This window comes from Desmodus rotundus, chromosome 8 (genome assembly GCF_022682495.2).
Source record: "Desmodus rotundus isolate HL8 chromosome 8, HLdesRot8A.1, whole genome shotgun sequence".
Lineage (NCBI taxonomy): Eukaryota > Metazoa > Chordata > Mammalia > Chiroptera > Phyllostomidae > Desmodus > Desmodus rotundus.
In genome coordinates this window covers 39,815,446-39,837,025 of record NC_071394.1, presented here as the reverse complement: position 1 = coordinate 39,837,025, position 21,580 = coordinate 39,815,446, and positions in this window count along the sequence as shown.

Here is a 21,580-nt window from a genome sequence, read left to right as displayed (position 1 = left end):
CCCTAATGGTAAATTAGTCACTTAGGAGGCACATTAACTCTTCCAGGCCACTGGGGTATCATTACTTTGAAATCATTTGTTTCCAGGCCATTGGCTACAATGATAGTACACTGCTCTAAATGGTACCCCAGTGGCCCAAAAGACCTAATGCACCTTCCCTAGTATGAATCTTGTGGCAAAGCTTAGGGATGGCCCTGAAGCCCCTTCACCTCATAGAACGTTCAAACATTTTAAGGTTTTCTGACCAAGGTTGGCACCATAACAAATTGTGTCTTCCTTTTGACTTCAGAATTCTTAGTTCTGCTTTCAATGATTCTCCAGCCAACCCTTTCCCATTCACCCACTACCTACTGTGCCCAGCATCTCCTTCATCCAGGGACCAGAGTCCTCAAACTACCTCTAGGTGTTATTTGGCCGTGATCTTTCTTTATGATTTTTTCTTTTGGACCCAAATTCTTCCCTCTTCTATGACAAAACATATCAAAATCCAGTCCCATTTTCATAGAGGTATGCACTGACCAGCCTTTATTAAGGGACAAACTAAATTCCATTAAGGTTTTAATAATGTGGGTTACTTCATAATGGTTAAATAATCATGAAACCAGTCAATCAAATTAAATCATTTGGTAATGGTATTACTAGCTAATAGTGAGTTTGTGTATTCTCTCTAAGACATGTTTTAAAACTACATGTTTTAATTCATTAGACCAAGGAATACATTGCTATTACAAAAGGTTACAAAAGTTATACAGTAAAATGGAAATGTCTCTCCCTCATCTGATCCTATGAATCCAGTTCCCTTTTTTCTAGGGCAAACTTCTCTTGCCAGTGATTTGTGTTTGTATTGTGTATAAATATATATTGCTTCTATACTAATGTCAGCTTTTTAGACAATTCTATACCTTGCTTTTTCACTTAAAAAATAGAAATTGGGAATAATTCTATTTCAATACCTACAGAGTAGATGCATTATTTTTAACAGATATATAGTTTTCCATTGTATGGATATACCACATTTTATCTAACCAGTCCCCTAATGATGGACATTTAGGGTATTTTCCTCCCAAATTTTTGTTACTACAAATAATTCTATTATATACAGTATTAGCCTTATATATATAAACCAGCCTTTATATATGTGTGTGACTATATCTGTATATAATAAAATCCTAGAAATGAAATTGTTAAACAAAGGATATATTCATTTTTAATATTGATAAATACGATTAAATGACTGTCCATGAAGTCTAACAATGTACTTACCTCGACAACATACTTTGTTATCACGTTTTGATGTTGGCCAGTTTAGTAGGTGAAAAATTGATTTCACATTGACTCGTGGAGCCAAGATTCACAATTTGGACAGTCTGACACTAAGCCAATGTTTTTTTTTTTCTCCTCTTAGCTTATGGAGACACACTGGGGAAAGGATTTTCTGTAGCCACAGAAATGACAACAGGTGTGTAGAGACCCACTTCATCTGCCTGAGAAGTCAAGTGTGAAAGGAAAAGGCATACGAAGTATTGGTTAGCACAGGTGTAAAGAATAGACAAAATAGAAGAGAACAGGAAGAGAGGAGAAATAAAAGTCACAGCTGAAACAACACAAGACCTCTGGGACATTGATAAAAGGAGTTAACTAAAGCAGAGCATGGTGAGGAAGTGGAATATCAGTCACCCCAAGATGGAGCTCTGACTTGACTCAACACATTTATTAGTTCTCTCTCATCAACCCTCTGGAGTCCGTATTCTTATTATCACCATTATATACATGCAGTTTTTGTTTCTGAAACCTTTTTAACAGACTTTTTACCTACACATTTGCAGGAACTAGTAAGGATCACGTCACTCTGGATGTGATCACGTCACATTTGTTCTTTTTTTTAATTTTTATTTTTTTAACATTTCTGGATTATTGTATTTGAATCAATAGGACTAGTGATAACTGAAAAGTGCACCGAAAACTCTTTTTTCATCAAAAAAAAATTAACTAAGATAAGCCAATCTTTTCCAATAGGAAGAGAAAAAAATACCTAACCCAAAATAACAGTCTTTATAGCCTCATAAACCACAGTACCACCCAAGATGTTAACAAGCTGGCATGTTTTGAGCATCAAAGATAGAGAGGAAACTGTGTTTACATGTTTGGCACAAAAACTAATGAGGAAAGTCAATTGGCCCTTTGTCTTGGAGGTCTGAAGCGCTGAGCTCTAATGTTTGGTTTCTTCATTGGCACTTGTTCAAGTAATCACTCGTGGCCTGACAAAGCCGCACTTGTGTTTTATTAGTGGCCATGCTGAACTCTCCCGCTTGGGCTGTGTTGTCTCTCAATAGAGTGCTTCGGCAGAGGGCACACTTATTTGAAAACACTAAATCAGAGCATGATGATCTTTGCCCAACCAGAGCAACCCAGAGACAACAAAAAATGTTCTGTTCCTTTTGTTTGGAGAGGGAGGGAGGCAAGGACAGGAAGAAGGTAGAATGAGTGCCTGTGGCTGAGTAATTGGAAACTGGTAGCTAAAACCCGAGTGTATAAAAGAAACCTTTCCCCCTTCTAATCATAGAGGCTGCATTAAAATCTGAACCTGCGGCGGCGCATCGCACGGAGCAATCCATGAGGCCTCAACTCCTGCCTGCAGTGGCAGGAAAGGTCAAGGTGACCCCAGAGGTCTTTTTTTCTCCCCCCTGGGATTCTAAGGTGTCATGAAAGAATAATCATGTTACTCTGTGAGGAAGCTGACTTTGTCTTTGCAAATACAGTCTGGTAGAACGGAAAAGTTCCAAAAGTAGGTCAGAACAGTCTTTGTACCTCTTCTAATTAGGGGGCATTTTACCCTTTGTTTCTGCCTTTCTCTTTCTATTCTTTATTATTATTATTACTATTATTATTATTACTATTCCCATTTAGAGATAGAAATGCTTTTCACTGTCCTGACATTTTTACCTCCACAACTGAATAAGAATCCAAACATTTGGCTGCTATTTTCAAAGTTCTGAACCAGGAATGAGAATCCAAAATCTGGTTGCAAACAACATGTTTAAAGTGACAGTTTTGGCAGTCTTACCTACAGATCCAGTAAAAATAAAACCCGGAACAGTTTGTTCTTAAACTATTTCTAGTATCAGTACTGTGAAGAAAGTACTGAGCTACACATAATTCAATTTACTTTTTTAAGTGACTGAAATTTTACATGTTCAAAATGAGAATTTGGGATAGGTTAAGATCTACCCTTGCCTTTGCCAAATCCTTGAAGTTCTCTCTGGCTGCCTGCCTCCCATCAGATCTTTTTATGAAGGGTGTAAGTGTACACTCGAGCGCTTGCTACGCTGAAGAAGGCTGAGTGGTACCGCCACCGAGAACATGCAAAATGAGTTATTCCTGGGGAAGTCACGTGATAAAAAGTTAAAAGTTTAGTATATACTGAATGCATTTGACTGAAGTGTCACCTATCTGTCTTTAAATAAGCAGTATTTTCTTTGATAATGATTTCTTAAATGTTTCTTTTTTGAAATAAAGAGGATGCCGATTGTAGTACTGCTGAGTTTTATAATTCTGGAACACTTTTGATATAAACTCAAGATTTCATTGTTCCTGCACAAAGTAGAGCATTAATGTGGGTAAAGTCATTCCAAATTATTATTCTTGTTAATGATATTTACTCTTAAGGTAATGACCATATTATGCCAGAAACCCAAATGACCTGTTGGTGTTGGTAGCGTCAGTAATCATGTAGAGAAGCATTCTAGAAAACACAGTTCATAAGGGAAAAAAGTGTTTTTGGGCTCCTGGCCTTTGAAATCTAAGGCGACGGAAAGTGAAGTCCGATACCTGGAGTCCATAGTCCCGGTCATGGAGAAAGGCAATGTGTTTAAATAGGATTTTCTCTGATTATAGGTGGTTCAATTCTCACCCTTCAAATCAAGGGAGAGCTAGTGGCGAGAGATAAGCCCCACTCGCACCCCGTCTCCCTTCCTGCCTGTGCCTCCCTGCCCCCCATCTCTTTCTCCATGTTCCTGCACCCTCCCACCCAGCACATGCACCCAATATGGTTTCTTCCCGCAGACTCTGCTGCAGGAATGTCAGACACGGCAGCTCCCATTCAGAGCTCGGATTGCTGTGAATGTGGCCAGGGGACGAGGGTCGGTCGGGGGTGGAAAAGAGGAACCGTGCAGTGCTCAGCGATTTCTCCACGGAGGAGCTGTCCACAGGCCTGGCTCAGGATGGATGTGCTGATGCTGCAGAGGGGCTGTTTCTCTCCAGCCGCATTACATCCCTCCGTGGGGAAGCCGGCTGCTGTGCACAGAGGGGAGGTCTGGAGGGCGTCCTGACCCACTCCCCTCCACCTCCCACCTTCTGAGAAAGATTCATTCGGGATCTATCAACATGAGCATTAAAAGCTGATCACTATTACAGCCTTTTAAGGAAAGATTCTTCCCCATTGTAAAATGTACACTCTGCCTATAAACCATTTGCAGGGTTAAGGCACACAAGACCTTTTTTGAAATAACATGAACAAGATAAATTTACCTGCCACCTCGAGTGGTATATATGCATATATATTAATACAGCCTAATTATATTATACTGTGTATTATATTTGTTATATTTACAACATATATTCATTTATGCCATAATGTATACTGTAGATACTATTATAATTTATAATGTCAACACACTAGGCTTCACTGTTACCTTAGTCACGGAACAAACCTCACATATTCAATTCACTAATTCATGGGGTATATAGGGGCTTCACTCCCCCAAGGCAAACCAAATGGAATAATAACAAAAATACAGTAACAGTGTGAATTTCACAGTGTGAACCACATCCCATAGAATAAAGATAATGACTGTGCTCTAGAGTCCGTCTGTTGGCACGACCACTATGTAATCAACCTAAGGGTTCCCCGGGATGACACAACTTAAGTCCCACACAGAGAAGTTAGATGAGGGTGGGGCATTTAAACAGGGAACCAGGTGATAATGGACTCACCTGCTCAGAAAATGGCAGAGGTAGAACAAAGGTTAGGCAGTTGGGGAGGGGAAAACGTGGAATCTTGGGTACTTTCCTTCTAGAAGTGAAATATTTTCAGAAAATTGTCCAGATTGCAAAATGAAAGTTGTTTAGAACCAAACACAGAAATTTGTGTAGCACTATGAAAATCAACTCTGAATGGCAATGCAAGAGAAAACATTTTATCACCTCCTGAATATATTTTCACAGTGACACAAATATTATTTAGTTATAGGAGAAGGAAGCCAGAAACCACTGATGTATGCAATCAACAAACAGTAGATTGCACACATCAAAAAAAAAAAAAAAAATCCAGAGACTTAATAAAAGTTTCAATCTATTTCTTTGGAAGACCACTCCTCTCTTATTTCTCTATCATTTTATAGACACCAAGGTAAATAATTCAAAATATTAAGTCTTATTTAAAACACAGTCCTATTCTGCAAATGATTCTTACATTTATAGAATATAATTTTTAAAGCATTTAATGATAACATAAATTTTATTCAACACTTGCCAAAATACTAACCATCACTACCTACTGTTTGGTTTGAAAAAATTGCTTTAAAATAGATTGCCATTACTCTAGCTAGGACAGACTAGCATATGAGCATAAAATGAGTCGACTACCTGGTGCTATTGATACTGGCATTCTGGGGAAGTCCATAGGCTATTTCATCACTGGAAAAACATTCAGTTTAAGAATTTCAGAAACCAAATTTTCATATAACCTCAGCTGTGTTTTACAATAGTTGCAAAAATAATACATGAACCATCTTGTAAAAAGTTAGAAATTGTAATATGTTCCCAGTAACTGCATCTGACATGTTTATGAACTGTGAGTAGTCTCAACAGAAATTCAGCAAGTATTACCAGAGATTTTCATCAAAATGTAAAGTCTGTAAGTAACAAATAATGACATATTTTACTTTTTAAAATAGAAAAATGATAAAAATATCTTATTTCTTTTTGATGAATTCTGCCTAAAATCATCAATATTATTTTATTATGATATCCAAATAATAGCAATAAATTTTTCCACACTTTCTCTGCACCATTGTTACATTGCCTCCAACTGTATTCTGAACTTCTTTAGTTCTCAAGTTTACACTTATTTATTTTTAGGATATGAGCTTACTTTAAATAGTGATTTTCTTACGACTTCCAAATATTTTTAATTAAGTCATTACTGTCCCACTATTATTTATGTAGGTTATTTTTCTCCATCAGACACAGCTGTTTGATTGCTAAGTTGGCCACAAGGCAGATCTGCTTGGCAAATGATTTTGGAACTTTGTTCCTTTGATATTATGAAAAAAGTAAACATAGTCATCCCATCTATCAAAAAATATGTATATGAAAACACAGATCTTTCTGAAACAATTCAGAGAAATCATCCCACATTCCTTGTCTTAGCTCTTAGAAAATAAAAAAAGAAAGAAAATATACATCTGGCTTTAAATTTTTTGTCCTTCCTTTATTTTAAGAATTGATGTTTTAATATAGATTTTGATGACCTGATGCTGTTATCTCTGCATGGTACAATTTTTTGACCTTTGAAATTATTCATAAGCCTCAAATGCAGTCCTATGTTTTTAGTGTGTCTTTGAAGTCTTTGACTAGATTCGATGTTTACAAGAATTCTGTCTCTGCGTGAATTGGGTCATGTTGTTATCATACAACGTCCTCAGACCAATGACAAATGTAATTATGATTCATGCTAGTTCTTCAGGATGAAAAGACGATTTGACTCAGCATTTTAGGAACTGAGTTCCTAAAGTGACATACTTTAGTAAAATATAGACATAATTTAATTTAATTTTTCTAGGTTGACTTTTTGCAAGTATCTAATGACACCTTTCCTTGGAAAACATAGGCTCTCACTAAAATTGCAAGAGGTCATTTGGCCATTTCAACCGTGTAAATAGAAGATAGATTTTCACGTCTCTAATTTTCAATAATTCCAAGGGTTCTACTGAGTAGAGATAATGCAAATGGCCAAAGCTCCAAGCCAGGCTTCTGCAGAGAAAATCTGAGTACTGCAAGTTCGATTAAGCTAGCTAATTTTCAGTCCAACAAGCTAATTTCCAGACAGACTCCACTGATGTTTTCCCTCTGTTTGTAATTTGCATCATTAAATAGCTCTGTGTTTCAAAGCAGCCACAATACTAAGGTCACAGGGCTTTGCGTTAAATAGCAGCCACCTCAATTTTTTTTTTTTAAGGAGGGGAAAGAGAGCAGCTGATCCTGCTGTACCATGATTTTCTTTTTTCTTAGCAGGAAGAGGCTGAAGTGTCTTGTAGATCACAGAAATTTTGCTTTGGTTCAGAGAACAGCTTTCCTCAGTGTCTTTGTGCTCCAGAGAGCTGCCCAGGATCACAGGTGGCCTTGATTATCAAGATTTTTTTAATGGTGTTCCCCTCCCTTTCCTGGAACAGCAGGATATCTCTCGGACATGAATATCTCATTTTAAGTGGCACAAAATTCAAAAATCTTAAAGAGCTATCCAAAACCTAAATTAAAAACAAAAATCTACTATGGAAACTCAAAGGGTAAAACCAGTTAACAAACATTACTGGTGCTAAGAAAGGGTTATATAGGCAGATATGTAGAGTTATGGCAGCTCATGAACAATTTTTCCTAGATGATTTTCAGAGGACTACTTCTAAAATGCCAAATACAGACAAAGCAGGAAAACACCTTTTTCACTCTTAACTGTATCTCTCCAGAATAAAATAATTTCTCTTTGTCTCTCTGGCCACAGGAATATGTACTGGGGCTCATTGGCACCCTGGAGCACTATTTCTAATCCTACATGCTGACGTTGGTGCTAGTATTAAAAAATCTTCAATCATAGAACTCCAAGCCATTCATATTAATGTGCCTGAGTCAAATTACCCTTTCTATTCTGCAGGGGAAAGAAAGACCATAAAATGCTCTCTGAATCCATAAGGACAACCCCATTGGCACAGATGGGAATTTTGCTGTGAAGTGATAGCCCTGATTTCCTGAAACAGGACCTAATGATGGCAAAGAGTTTCTTTAGAAACACGGTGTTTTGTCGTTGACCTATCTCCACCATATCGTCCGCTCCCGAACCATTCCACAGCCGTGTTCCTGGGAAGTTAACGTTGGCTCAGAAGAGAAACTGTCATCTCTAACAAAGAAATGCAGTAGCTGTTTGTTGTGGGCCTAATTCAATTTGCAGTATCTCTGGATTTCTATTTTGACTTGAGTTGTTTTCAGCACATTCTCTCCAAGTTACCAACACTTAGAAAGTATATTTTAAGAAATGCCAACATTTTCGCTATTTACTGAAGATGACATGCTCAGGGATTTATTTCCATTAAAATGGAGACTGCAGAATTTAGAAACACGCAGTGTAGAAGGATTCAGCAAAGCTTTAGCCAGACAATGATGAGATCTTAATGTTATATTTTATATATATATATATATGTGTATATATATATATATATATATATATATATATACACATTCATACACCTATGTCTTTTCAATGACCTTAGTTTTTATTGTGAGAGGTAAACTTGGGGTTTATAAAATATTCCACTCTTGAGAAGTAAACTTTTTAACTACAGTTCACTAATGCCTATCTTTTTCAAGAAGTAATACCATTCCCTCCTCTCTGGACCCTCAGCAGTTGGCTTCTGGATTAAAGGTAATGCTTACTTACCCCTTGCATAGTACTCTCTCTCCCTCAGTAGAGTATGAGCCGCCTGTGGGCAGGGGTTGATTCCCCTACAGCACTAACACAATGCTTGGCACATTGACCACACCAAGCATTCATGGAATGAAAATATAGTTTATCTTTCTTTCTAAGAACCGTGTCATGGCATCTCCCTACAATGTTTCAGTTATATTGAAACACTTTGATTTGTTGAGGCAGAGACAGGAAAATTAAAAGCCCCTCCAACAAAGATAAAATGTCAGTAAGATCCATTAGTAGGATGAATCTGAAGAAACAAGGGAAACCAAATATTCCTCTGTAGGCAGTGTATAAAAATGCAAGGGTACAAACAGGCCTGTGGTATTGAAGTGGATGCATTCTTACATGAATCTACTATTCATCCCACTCAAAAGGTGGTAAGAAAATGGGAGCAGATTCAGTTAGCATCTATCTTTACTTACCTACTCAGATCCCATGGAAGAATATGAAAATATTTCAGTAAAATAAATGATGCAAGAAAGGTTCTTTTGAGTACATTCTAATGTATGCAAACATGACATATTTAATTAGTATTATATTCCATCCATTAAAAGACACTCAAGATTGAAGACATGATAATTACCTTCTAATAACTTAGAGCTGCTAAACTTCTCAAGTAACTGAAACTATTCCTGTTTCAGTGCAGACCACAAAGCAGGTCACACGGTAACAAAACTAGAACTGGAAGCTTATTTTCAGTCTCCATACTTCTCCATGGAACCAGGCTAAAGAACTGTGCCCTTATGTCGGAAGTTCACACGACTCAAAGCAGAACATGCTAAACAGCTGCCTTAAACAGATCATGAAGTGACTTGCGGTAGGTAACAGATGTGTTACTAAGGACTTTTATTCATCCATTGCTTTTAGGTTGAAGGGAATCATAAAGCTTTTGATTTTGTTCAAGAAAACTAGTCTTCAAAAAGCAATTTTTTGGCCCCCACTCTATCAGGCTGCACAGAATTTTCAAAGCAGCACAATGTTGTAAAAATGCCCTTTTAATCAGATTACCCTTGGCGAATGTCCCAAACTCAGACTGAAGTGCAGTGCTTGTGGTTTCTCAACAGCTTACACTAAGCCTGCACCATGGAAATAATCTACTTTTAAAACCCAGGAAACAAATCGACTGCACTAAGGACATAAGTCGCTGTCATTAGGGAGTAATTAGGCTAAACATTTTTATACACTCTACCAGCCCACATTCAAATTATATATCTCAGGCCAATAGGAAGAAGGCACTTCAGGTGAGTATTCAGAACAACCATGTTGAAAAGTCAGTAAGTCCAAATAAATAGAATATTAGGAGGAAGAACTGAAAGACCTCTTGTTTCAACTTTAACTTGCTAGCACCTAAATGAGGATTTTCTGAACCAAAACTGGGGAGTTTAGTCACATAACACATAGAGAAAACACTTTTTGTTAGCATAGAGTATTTCAAAGGGTCAACACATGTCCCTACTATTTATTTTAGGCTAATGTTTCCTGTGTTGCATACTTAATATAAAAAATTCTAGAAGAAAGAAAGAATAAGAAAATAGCATTTTTATAACTTATCATTATGGCATTCATCTTTCCTTAATCACGAAGGTTAGTTTTGGGGGTTTGGTGACTCATCATCATGTTATATTGTATAATGTAATAGGAAGTTACATCTTAAATACTCGTCTCTTCCTGTCTTATAAGCCCTCCCCCCACCCACCTTGGCACCCGTGTACCTGAGTAAAGTGCTTTGGAAATAGGAGACTTACAATCCCACATTATATTTTGGTGTTATTACACCTGACAGAATTATTATCATCATTAATGAAACTTTTAGGATTAAGTTTCTTGGTTTTAAAGTCACTTCTGAGGTTGTTTTCTTATTTCTTTTCTTTTGGTTTTTAGTTTGTTTTTGAGAATTCTAAGTGGAAAATATCAACATGCCAAAAACATTTAGAAAACATTGATTTCTTTAGTGAAAGAAGTGGAGTATATATTCTCAGCCAGTGGTGATGAGAGGTTTATTTTTTCCCTATGAGATTGAAAAGGGATTGGATTAGGAATGGTCTATTCAACTGGCCCAAAGCTCTTGTTTGAGCAATGTTTGAGTCCTATTTTGGACATTCTGCTGGTAGTTTCATTTCTAATTTATGAAACATTTCATTAATCCTCAATCTGTCAGCTTTTTCTTGACAACAATAGAGGCTGACAGACAAAAGATTAAAATGTATTAAATACCCTGTACTTTAGAAGTTTTTGAAATGCTCTGCATTTTAGTCTCTTTGTCACCTAATTTTAAACAAACTGCATTCTTCCTAATTTCTTCAGAAAGCAAGGAGACAAGACAACAAAACAATTTTCAAATTCCAAAATACCACCGAATCTAAACACGACTGACAAGGGAAAAAAAAATCAAAATACAGCTCCCCTTGAGCAGAATTGCTAGCGTGCACATTAAAAGCATCTCCCAGCCCAAGTATTTCAAGCATACATTTTTTGTATGCTCTTCTTCCTCATCCTCAGCATTCCCCCACCCCCACTTTTCCAATCTCATACATAATTCATGACCTGATAAATATGCAATTTCAAAAAGTGCAGACAAGGCAGCACTGCATTAAAAAAAAAAAAAAAGAGCTTGTGCTTTTTACACACAAGTCCTGTGCTGCACTTCACGGACGACAAATCTCCCAGTGCTCAAGCACTGCATTGTGCGCACGGTGGGCGTGGGACCGCACTGGCCAGATACCTTGCTGGACATGCTATGCACTATTTGAAGAAGAGTATAATACATCAAATATAAACATTTAAAGAAATTAAGTTAGCCGTGACTTAATGCTTGCCACTTTGCCACTGGAATTTTTTAAGAAGTGGTTTGCATATTCTCTGGGACAGGTGAGACGAGCAGGGGCGTGCAGCTCTGGCTTGTGGGGGGCGCTCTCTAGTGCTAACACCGCAAGGTCCCCAGCCCCCGAGGTTTCTCCTAAGCAAAAGTCATTTACTGGGCTCCATAAGCACATTCTTCAGAGGCCACTTTAATAAGATCAACGGTAAACTGTTCCGCCTGAGTGTTCAAACAGGTAAACCCCCTCTCTGGGCACCGCATGGAGAGCGGAGCGAAGAGCGTCCCTTCGCGGACTAATTGTCTGGTTACCAGCCGGAGACAAAATGGAGGCGAGCCCTTTGCAGAGCAGCTCCGGGCTGATGTGCACGCGAGGGGGTGCATTCGGGGGAAACGTGCCTTAAAGAACACGAGGCATCTCATCAGATAAATATTACAGGCCATGCAATAAATACAGATGACATTGTATCTATATGCTGAGAACACAGAGAATAGGAATAAAGGGCTCATGGAAAGGGAGCCCTTCTAGTTTAGCAGCAGTTAAGATTTTAAAAAAAGAAACCTGATTTCAGTCTGAAATGTAACCTTTCAAGTGAACACTGAAATTGGAAAACACCATGGGTAAGAAATAGACCACAGCATTTAATTTGGACTGGCTAGTTGGAAGCCTACATTTACTGTACTATAATTTCAAATTTAATTAAGTCACACTGCTGACGCCAGTAGCATCAACACAGTAAAGATGATTAATTGCATGCGTAAATGAAATATAAACAGCCCTAAAAGTAACATTAATGCAGAACCTTGCACACAGAAATGGTATGATAGATTTAAGCGCAAGTGCCTACCTGCGTCTTTGCGACACATGCCAGAACTGGGATGAGGGCCCTGCATTTGAATGTAATCATTGTACCAAAAATATAACCTTTTATGGGTCATTATTTTTATAAGACATGTGTCCAACCTCCCCCTTTCCTCTCCTCTGCACCTCAACCCCCAACGTGATTTGTTATCTTAGAGAAGTCTTTTCACACAATTTGCATTGTCATCCTATGGACTGGCTACCAGAACACAAACATGAGCTGACACACGGCAGTGGTGGGACTGGGCTGTCAACACAAGGCAGCTGGACTGTTATATATTCCACTTAGCTTCCATTGTACTTCCACTCACAGCAGCAGTAGGACAAAGGGCCTGACAGAGCTAACCACGGAGCGTCACCTTGATTTGTCCAGTCTAGCAGATAGGCTGAAATGAATTGTATTCTCCTGCGTATGAACACAACACAGAAGCAAATAAGCTTGCAAATAGCATCTTCCAAACCATATTATCTAAAAAAACCCTGCAAGATTCTTCATAGATACTACAGGCTGCCTCGCTCAGTAGGTGAGGAAAAGCAGAAAGAACCATCGGATCAGTGAAGACACAAAAAGGCTCTCCTCCAATAATATATTCTTGACATTAGAGCCTAAACTCTCTCTGATTGAGAGATACGTCATTTGTATTCCGCTTAGCTTTTGTTTTTGATGAATGCTATCCCAATGCTTCACAATGCAAACGTAAATTATATTTTTGTAAAGGCTGTGCTGTGTAAAGCTCAGTAAATAAAGCTGCTGTTCTTTTAAGAAAAACTATACTAAATTTAAATATTTTTTCTTAAAAATTATAAAACGAAGGACTTCATTCAATGTCTACAATAATGTACTTTCGATACACCCAAAGCCTGTCTTATTTAAATTTTATCAAATGTTAAATCTCTAAGCCTGCAAGCACCCCAAATAGTTGGCTGTTAATGAGGAAATTCACTGGAATATATTTTTAATGCCAGTTGTTTAATTTACTGCTTTACTGACAAGGTGTTTGTATACCTTTGAGATCGAGGCAGTTTTAATAGCCACAGATGGATAAATGAAGCATACCGGGTTTGGCCATTTCTTTATGAAAAGATGCCTTCAAAACCAGAGAAAAGGAGAAACTGTTTTCTACCATTCTACCAGCTTTTTGAAGAGACGTAAAAGAACATTTCTTCATTCATTAAAGAAAAATATTGTTGTCTTCTTTAAAAAGGTGCTGATGAAGATAACAATCATTTCACGCACACAAACACATGCGCTTACAAATTCTTTCCATTTTCGTAGACAATGCAGGGTGCTTGCTGATCCCTCAAAAGACACGTTTTTGTAAAACCACAGCCTCATGTTTCAGAACTCTGGGGGAAACATAATGTAACCTACAGTTTGTTCATTATTATTTTTTAATGCTGCCCACCTTGACAGTCTGTGCAGCGTGCTTGGCTCTGCAGAGAAGCCTCGAGAAACATTTCATCTGTTCTTTTTTTTTTTTTTCCTGTTTTAATTTATGAGACAGGGCTAATCTAAACAGGCAGTGTTTAAAAACCCAAATACCCCATTTTGTATTAAGCATAGAATATTTAAACTATCCACGCTCAAACTATGTTCCCTTCATAAGACCTATTGATTTTGAATTTTAAATTTTACTAGTCTATTGTCTACTGCTTATACATATGGATTCTGTTCACGAGGCAACACTTGGTACCTAGTGTTTTAAATGTTGACTAGCACCAGCCAACACGATACACGTAGTAGACAGTATGTATGAGGAGAACATAAAACCCGACCTCACACAGAAATGCAAATGTTACGTGATCAAAAGGCTGCATGTTCGTAGTGAAGGATTCGGTCCAAATAAAACCTTCACTTTAGGAGGATGCATAAGAAAATGCTGTATAACTCATTTCAGATTCATTTAGGAAAAAAAAAAATCTAAATGTACCAAACATACTGTTTATTATCATCCACGGCAAAATTGCACCAACGTGCCTTTCCTCGGAATCCTCCGCAGCCAACCATGAGAGGTCTGGGAGAGCGCACCTTGACTGCAGCAGCATCGGGGCTTGACGGCTCCGGGGGGTGACAGAAAGGGGCCATCGCAAGTGCTATTATGCAGTTTGCCAGGGGACGTTTTAGCACATTCCAGCTTATCTAGTTATGCTAGGTAGTTGTGGGGTTTTCTTCCTTCTTTGCTTTTACTAGTTGTGCGTGGCTACCAGTATTGTAATCCAACTCGTATTTGTGACCACCATTTACGTTATAAGGTTTAGCATTATTTGACAGATTTTCAAGTTGCCTTGGCATTTCAATCAGCTTTATGGTTGTAAATAAAATTCATACATTAGAGCCTTCATATACATGGTCCTCTTTGAAAAAGACAGAATTCCATTTTATCCCTTGATTTTAATTGAAAGTTCTGAAAAAAGAATTCAAAGTACAAAGGTTTTTCTCCCAATTCATAGTAGAAATATATGCCGAGTGTAGTGTTTTAGTGGAAAAAGGCAACTTAAGAACTGGTGTCCTCAAAGCTTGTTTTTTATGTTTTTAAAATATAACATGGACATCGTTCTTTAAAATTGAGCCCTTTATGTTATATGTGATCTTGGAATCTGGAGTCATTTCCAATTATTTTATAATAAGTACAATTGGATCTCTGCATAAAAGGTGAAAGAGGATTCTGTAGTCATTAATGAGGAAAAAATGCCAAGTTTAAAAATTAAAAGGTTTAAAATAAACACATACGACCAGATATCTTTTTAAAATCAGTGACTATGTTCAAGAAAAAAAAAACAGTTTTAAAGCATTTCATGGAAGACACACATGAAATATTTGGAAACGTCAGATTTTGTCCCAGAGAATTTTAGTTGTTCATTCCTTCTCCTCATCACATTGTCACCCTGCACCAGAATGTTCTTCTGAAACATAGGTTAAGGGAGCAGGGGGGGGGGGGGCGGTATAGGGGCATCAAATCACTGTTCAGCATTGCCCTAAACTTTCATTACATTTAAGAGCAAGGCAAGCCATGCAACTCTGCTCCCTGATATATTGTTGAGTGGGCTTTCTGAGGTTCTATTTTCCACGTAGGGTCAAGACTGCTGACATGGGATTAATCAGCTACTCCTCCTAAACCATGAATCAGAACAATTGCTGTCAGCTTCATATGGGTACAACTGCCTGGAAATAGAAAAGCTGGAAAGTGAGAGAATGTATCGGGAATGTAGAAAAGAAAATGTTAGTGCATAGTTGTAGCTCCAGTTTGGTTATTTGTGATTTGGTTTAGTAACCAAATTAAAATGATGAAATATATATGTTCAACCAAGTGATATTGGAACACCTTTCCCCGCTTTCTCCCCTCTTTGAGATCTTGTTCATATTAACTGTGACATTTTATAAAAACTTCAGACTCCTTTACTTTCTTTTGGTAGTCACCATTTATGTTCAAGGCCACATTTAAACATGTCTGGTGACCCAGGGTTAAATTCAATGAAGCCTGTGCAAAATGCATGCGGCTCTTCTGTATACATATTGCAAAGCCAACACTGTATTTAACCTCTCCTTGAATGTTTGCGTTACAGAATTGGAAAATACTGGGTGCAAATGTCTGCATAAAGGGGAACTGAAACCCTTCACTATTAGAAAGGAGTGTGACAAGCTCCTTTCTCTCCTAGGATACACTTATATTAAAATGGCCTTGCTCCTAAATGAGATTGCTTCTGTTACTAACAATGACATGAAAATGGACACATTGATCACGTTTAAAAAAATCTCTTGCTTTATAAATGATATTCATCAAAACTAAAGATTATTTTTCATGGGGATAAAGTACCATGTGCAAAAGCTTTATCTATTTATTAGCATTAGAACTGAATATTTTGGGGAAAGCAAGTATTAAGAATATATGATATAATATATGATCAAGTTACATGGGCAAGGGATTAATAATTGTACCATAAAAATGAAATATTATTTCATTAGACAATAGAAAAACATTAAAAATTTTTCAAAGTAAAAATTTGTTTTAACTATTAAGTTTAATATTATTTGATAGCAATATTTTGTTCAATTTTAAGACAAGTGTCCTCAAGAAAATAGCCCTGCTATGATTTTTTAAATGAATGTTTTTATGCTGATAAACTTTTAAAGTGAAAAGAATTTATTACTCAAAATGTTAAAAACAAAAATTATGTACAAATATAATAATGTACAAAGAGTCATTTATAAATGTAATTATTTCCTATGTAACTTAAGCTCTGTTTTTACACAGCTGATTATTGGTAATAAATTGATTTTGATGTTTCATGATGCTACCACAAAAGTGTTTGTAGTGCGTGATATAACATAAAAATATTCAAATTGGCAGTAAATAATGCAGAATTATAATTCCATAAACAATCCATTCAACATACACTCAAACTGTATTTTATCTGAACCACAAACTTAGTGCAGACATGGGCAATTAGGGGTTTGTTATTATTAAACCACACAGCAGAATTAGTATGTTAAATGAAATAAAATTGTCCCAAAGAAAGATGCGCAAAATAAAAAGTATGTATTTTATTTTAGAATGCAATCACAGTTACTCATGTTATACCACAATATACTATAATACAATTTTATAGTCATTTTAAATGCAATATTTAGTGTATCTATACTAAAGTTCTTGAGAAGAGTAAGTCACTGAAGAAAGAAATGGAAGGCTCTGTAAACATTTGTCACAAGGATTTATTCTTCTCCAAAAGAATGGCCCTAGAAGGTGGAGACATTTACTAGGAAACAAATGTACAGCTGCCATTATCACCCCTTTAAGTTAAGAACAGTATTTGAAGTGTTTGTGTAAATATAAATATTATCTGATTAAAGTGTATGGGGATTGAAATTAAAACTATTATCTTGTTTCAATGAAAAATACCTTTTTTGATTGAAAAATACCTTTTTTGTTTAAAAAATGTACAAAATTATATGAACATAAATTGGCCATGCTAAAGTACTCACACAAAACACTGCTTTTGAAAATAGCTTATTTATTTTATCTAAATAGGTTAAAAATTAATACATTTTATAATTGATGAAATATTTGATAATAAAAATAAAAGATTGTAGCATAATTCAACATGACTGTTTAACAGCACTCTGACAATGATTTATAAGATGTTTGATAAAATTACTGCCAAGTTTTCAAATTGTACAAAGCAGTCTAAATAATTGGTAAAAGTCTATTTAGAGTGATTTTAATTCTTTTTTCTCTTCTTTTAATAATTTTATATGAGTAAAAACATAATAAAAATATTTCCAAAGAATTCCATAAATTTACCTAAGTTCTATATATGTATTTGTTTAACATTTTTATGATTTATTTTAATTTGGAGCATTTAGAGCAAATTTTATTTCAAAAGAGAAGCCACAATATCAATGTTTTTGTCTTAATGTTTGAACAAAAGCATTATATGAAGGGATTTATATAACAGATGGTATTCTAATCCTTTTTTAAGAATGAGAATACTATGCTTATCCAAAATCAAATATGTATGATATATATTTTTGGTTTTTAATTTTAATTTTATTTTTATTGAATTTACTGGGGTGACATTGGTTAATAAGCTGATATAGGTTTCAGCTGTACAATTCTATAATACATTATCTGTGTATTGTGTTGTGTGTTCACCAACCCAAATCAAGTCTCTTTCTATCACCATTTGTCCCCGTATTATTCTCTTTCCCCAGCCCCATCCCCCTTTCCCTCTGGTAATCACTCTACTGTTGTCTGTGTCTATGAGTGAGGTGATAAAACGTGGTCAGAGATGGAAACACATGCCATGAATCTCAGAGAAAAATCTGGGTAACTGAGAACAAGATGAGCAGGTATAAAGCTTAGGATTATACCTGAATACAATTTCTTCAAGACAATTGCTCTAGAAATGCAGAAGTGCTCACAAAGAGTGGGGAGAGGGAAGAGGCATGGAGGGAGGGAAGCAGTGGAGGGGAGGGTCTTGATAGCCTTCCGTAAGGCAACCAATTCACTGATGTGACTCCCACTATTCTCCCCAAATGATTTGCACTGAGAAAGGCTGGACACCTAGATCAAAGCCACACTCAGCCTCTGGACTTTTGCTAACTTGTCCTTAATTATAAATGACCTTTAGGCAAAGAAGAAAAAGAAATATTTCTTTACCATTAAGTGGAGCAAAATTAGTATTTTCAAGTTGCTGAGTACACATGCACAGCTAAACTCTAGGCTATTTTTACTTGCCTTTTTATCACCTACATTTCATCTACTTTCTGCTTACAATTTGGGGAGTGTTTTAAATTAATATGTATCCCTATTAAGTATATAATCAAGGCTTAATATAATTCAAAACCACATTTTAGTCATGTAAAAGAATCAAGAGGCATGTATGAGGATTTATACAACAGATTTTTTCTGTATTTGTAAATTGATGTAAAACCTTGATTTCTTCTAATAAAAATAATATCAAAAAGCTTGTTAATCATATGAAAACCAAAAATGCTATTCTTGTTACTTGTGAAAAAATTCCTTAAACTATTTGTTTACCAACTAAGTGGGTGATACCTCAAAATTAAAAACTATAGAATATAATTTAAAGAAGAGAATTCTGCTGGTCACCTAAGAATTGTTAAAATATATATCTGAAAAGAACTTTGGTGATATGAAAATTACTTTTAGCTTTATGTAATTTTTGGTAAAACAAATAAAAATTCTGGGTAAATGCTACGCTAAACATCCAAAGGAAAGAAACAACTATCACAGGATAGCAATAGTATTATCAAACAAGAGCTTGTAAGTGTCAGCACACTCCCTCTAGGCAGTGTTTGGTTGAAAGAATTGTCATTATAATCAGGAATTTAATCTCACACACTCTAAATCACATGACTAATTCAGCCTCCACTCAAATTATTGTTTGAATCTGTTAAGAATGATTTTAAAAAGGTTTTCTATCTTTTAAAAAATATTTTTGTCTTCCTTGCTTTATACCAGAGATAAACACTATAAAAGTTTTCAGAGACCCTTTTATTCAAAGAAAAACATCTTTGTAACAATTTTTTCTTTTTCAAACCATTGTGTAACATGTGAAAAAAATAAGAAAATGTACATGAAAATAAATAATCTACAATCCTAAGAACCACAGGCAACTATTGGAAATAGTTTAGAATATTTCCTTTCAGTCAATTTTCCTAGGATTTTACTTTTTATAACAATTTTTATCATAAATTTTATATAATTTGGTATTCTGCACTTTTGTTCTAAATTATGTTATTAGAATTTTCTCACATCAGTGCAAGCTCTTTGTAAACAAAATTGTAAATATATGATAATCAATCATATGAAAATATTACCTAAATCACTTTTAAGGAAATGGAAGGAAATTAGTTATTTAAATGAAGTTATGGCAAATACTTTTGTGAAGATAACAATTACCTTCAGTTCCCTTTTCTCTCCTTTTACTTTTATAGTTTAGAATTCTATCAGTTATCTAAAACAAAAGGTAAACATAAAAAATGCTGAGTTATAGTGAAAATGTTTATCAGAATAATAGCTCAGCCTTAACAACACGTCTTGCCAAAAAGCTTGCAAAGTGTTCCTCCTCACTTGGGGGTATGTGAAAAAGGGCTGCAACAAGAATAGCTGAGATTTGCTGGAGCCAAAGCTAACAGAAAGGACAATCTGCAGGTTTAAAGAGGTAATGCTTTAATCGTACACTTATTCAGAGCAAACCACAGATGTGCAGTGTAATCATTTGCAAATGTCATTTAGAAAGGACACGTAGCTATGCATTCCCTATTTGTTTCAGATAACCTTGTTGTTTTGTATGCTGCTATGATATTTGTGTGAGTGTGAAGTACGCACCTTTGCCTCAAAATGTTGTAGTGAGAATCAAAATCACAGCAACTGCTAAATGAAATAATGAGGAAAATGTGCAATGACGTGAGTAAACAAAGTGTCCATTTTAGGAATACTTAATGTTTCAAGTAACATAAAGGTTTCCTTTCTTTGCTCCCCTTTCTCACTACAGAAAAGTCTCCCCAAAGAAAGCAATAGTCCCATTTGTAGCAACAGGGTTTTACAGGTGCCTAGGAACACCTTGCTGCAAAACCAGCAAAAAGCGTCTTTATTTGATAGTATCCCAGACACACAGGTGTATACATTTTCTCCTCTTTCACTCATCATTCTAACTGAAATGACCCAATGGTAAAGATAGTGGGAATATCTTAAAATAAATATAATAATATAACAATTTCATCAAAATTTTAATTTAAGTGAAAGCTATTTGCTTAAGTGATCATTTTATTTAGTTTGGGGAATATACCTTGTGTGCACGTGTGGTGCACGCCTGTGAGTGTGTTCTGAGAGATGGAATGATGGGTAGGAAGGCTGCGTGCCTAAGAAGAATTAGAAATGATCATAGATGCAGAAATAATAAAACAGGCATATCTGAAACTTTGTCTACAAGTGTCAAATGTTTCTCACATGTTTCCACTATAAAATGATCCTGGCACCATTACTTGAGTGAGCCAAAATATATGGAATCTACATGTTAAATATCTAAATGGGGTATTAATTCTGGTCTTTCTCCTTGGAGTTTATTTTCAAAGACAAGTCCACATGATATATTTAGAAATATGGTATGATATGCCCATGCTTGCAAAAAGGAACAGGGTTGATTTAAATGATTCTACAAAAATGAATATATTCTGAGATATGCCCTCTCGGTTGTTTTGTTGGATTATTTTAATGTGAAAAAAATAATCTAAAAAATAATCTAATCTCTGCTTAAAAGAAGATTATGTAATATATTCATTTACTTAAAATTAGGATACACTCGATATCATGTGATTTCCAGACATTCAAAGCAGAAAAAGAATTATGAGCCCAAACACAAATGAGGGTATAAGCTTGACTATCTGTTTTATTGCGACCTCATTTTGTAAAGTAACAAAAGTGCTCATTCTTCAACTAATGAAAAAAGTAATAGCTTCCATTTTTTTTCCCAGAAAATCATCAAATTGAAGAATGAGTACTAGTAAATTTGAAAGAAAGTAAAAAGTGAAGATACTCTTTTTCCTTGGTGGTGAAAAGGGAGATTGTTCTTTCTCAATTATTTAGTACCAGAAAGTTAAATTTTATTTTGTGGGTAATTTACTTACCTTATGGATTTA